The sequence below is a fragment of the Arachis stenosperma genome, chromosome 1, assembly GCF_014773155.1.
Source record: "Arachis stenosperma cultivar V10309 chromosome 1, arast.V10309.gnm1.PFL2, whole genome shotgun sequence".
Lineage (NCBI taxonomy): Eukaryota > Viridiplantae > Streptophyta > Magnoliopsida > Fabales > Fabaceae > Arachis > Arachis stenosperma.
Genome location: NC_080377.1, coordinates 16,397,489 through 16,399,120, shown reverse-complemented (window position 1 = coordinate 16,399,120; position 1,632 = coordinate 16,397,489). Strand labels below are relative to the sequence as shown.

Here is a 1,632-nt window from a genome sequence, read left to right as displayed (position 1 = left end):
CAATATTAAATTATAATACACAGACTCTATATTGTAAATCGTGAAAATTCAGGTACAGTCGATTTCACGTAAAGTTGATATTTGAGAGTCATTAGATGATTTGACTGATTTGACTAAATTTTTATCTAATCACTCTCAAATATCAACTTTACGTAAAGTCGATTGTACCTGACTTTGTGTGCAATACGTGTTTTGGATATTGTGTTTGTAAAAAACAGGCTTAGAACACTGTAAAATTCCATTTTTTTTTGTAACATTGACGTAAAATTCTATTCACTTTTTAATATTAAAATAAAAAATTCTCATATTTAACGTTTCACAACACTTTTAAGTTTTAACATATCCATTGATCTGAAGTTCAAATTGAAGAATAATTGACGTGCAGTTTTTTGCCTGAGCCTCAAATCAATCGACAGTAACAGCATCCATGAACTCAGGATCATTCCCCATGGCCTCCAAGATCTCATAACTCATAAGGAAGACAAACTTGAATGTCAATGCTACCTTCGTCCTTCCCTGCCATGAATCATATACGATCCAGCCCTAACCGCCACAGGCTTTCCCCAACCTAAGTCATTGCCATAAACATTGAACCTTGGTGAGCTTCCAGTGGACAAGGCCTTGCCACCAGTGGCGCCGCTTCGTCGAAACAACACCGGAGTCTCAGCAGAGACTCATAGCATCTTGTTCATCTCCTCAGCTCCCTTTTCGATCCCACCTTCAAGTAGTTCCACTGCTTTCATCCTTACCACACCAATCTGCATTGCGTTTCCAAAATAATTAACCGGCAACGTAACGGCGGAAGAATCCTCCGTCTAAGCCCTATTATCATTACGTAAGAAACCTCTTGTTGCGGATCACAGAGAGCCAAAGGTGAGTTAAAACCGCTTGCAGTGATGATATTTTATGTGTTTTGGCCTCTGCATTAGCCTTTGCTTTAAGTTGCGCTATTTTCTCTTTTGTGAAATGGAAGACTCTCATTTGAGGTAGAGTTAGTTGTGTAATTGATTCTCCTCCTTTGTGAATGGAGAGGGAACTGGTATTGGAATTGGAGGTTTAATTGTAACGAGAAAAAATCGTTCCAGTAAAGGAACTTGGATTAATTTATGACAACCACGTGAGATTTTGCACCATGAATTGAGGAAGTGCCATAACGACTCGCCGTCGCCGACCACGTGGTTGATCGTGAAGCCGATGAGACGACGTCAACTAGCTCCGTTACTTGTAGTTTCTAACTTCGTTAAAAAGGAGGAGTTGATAATGGAAGGAACATACATGGGTTGAAGAATATCATCAACACTTGTGTTCTCTGCTATGGTATGGACAAAGAGATAGGGATCCGTTATTGTGGCAGAGAATATGACAATAGGTGGTGTTGTTTTCGCTTTCCATAGCGATGAGACGGCCGGCGAGGGGTGGAAAGGGAGTGTTTGAGATGCCGAATTTGTGATGATGATGGTTTGTGATAATAAAGAAGGCCTTTTTGGTTCATCTTGACCGGGAGTTGTTCAGGTTCCCATGGGGTTAAATCGATTTTCTAAGCTGACCTGCTGCAACTAGGTGCTTGGATTGTACTGGCCGCCGTGATTATTGGGATTCCAGCCATGGAAAAATCTTATGGAGGGAGCTTTA

The 1,632-nt window shown here is 40.6% G+C and overlaps 1 pseudogene; it reads right to left on the bottom strand.

Moving 5' to 3' along the window:
* Positions 1–500: 500 nt before the first annotated feature.
* Positions 501–1,392, bottom strand: LOC130976088 (uncharacterized acetyltransferase At3g50280-like; annotated as a pseudogene).
* Positions 1,393–1,632: the final 240 nt, after the last annotated feature.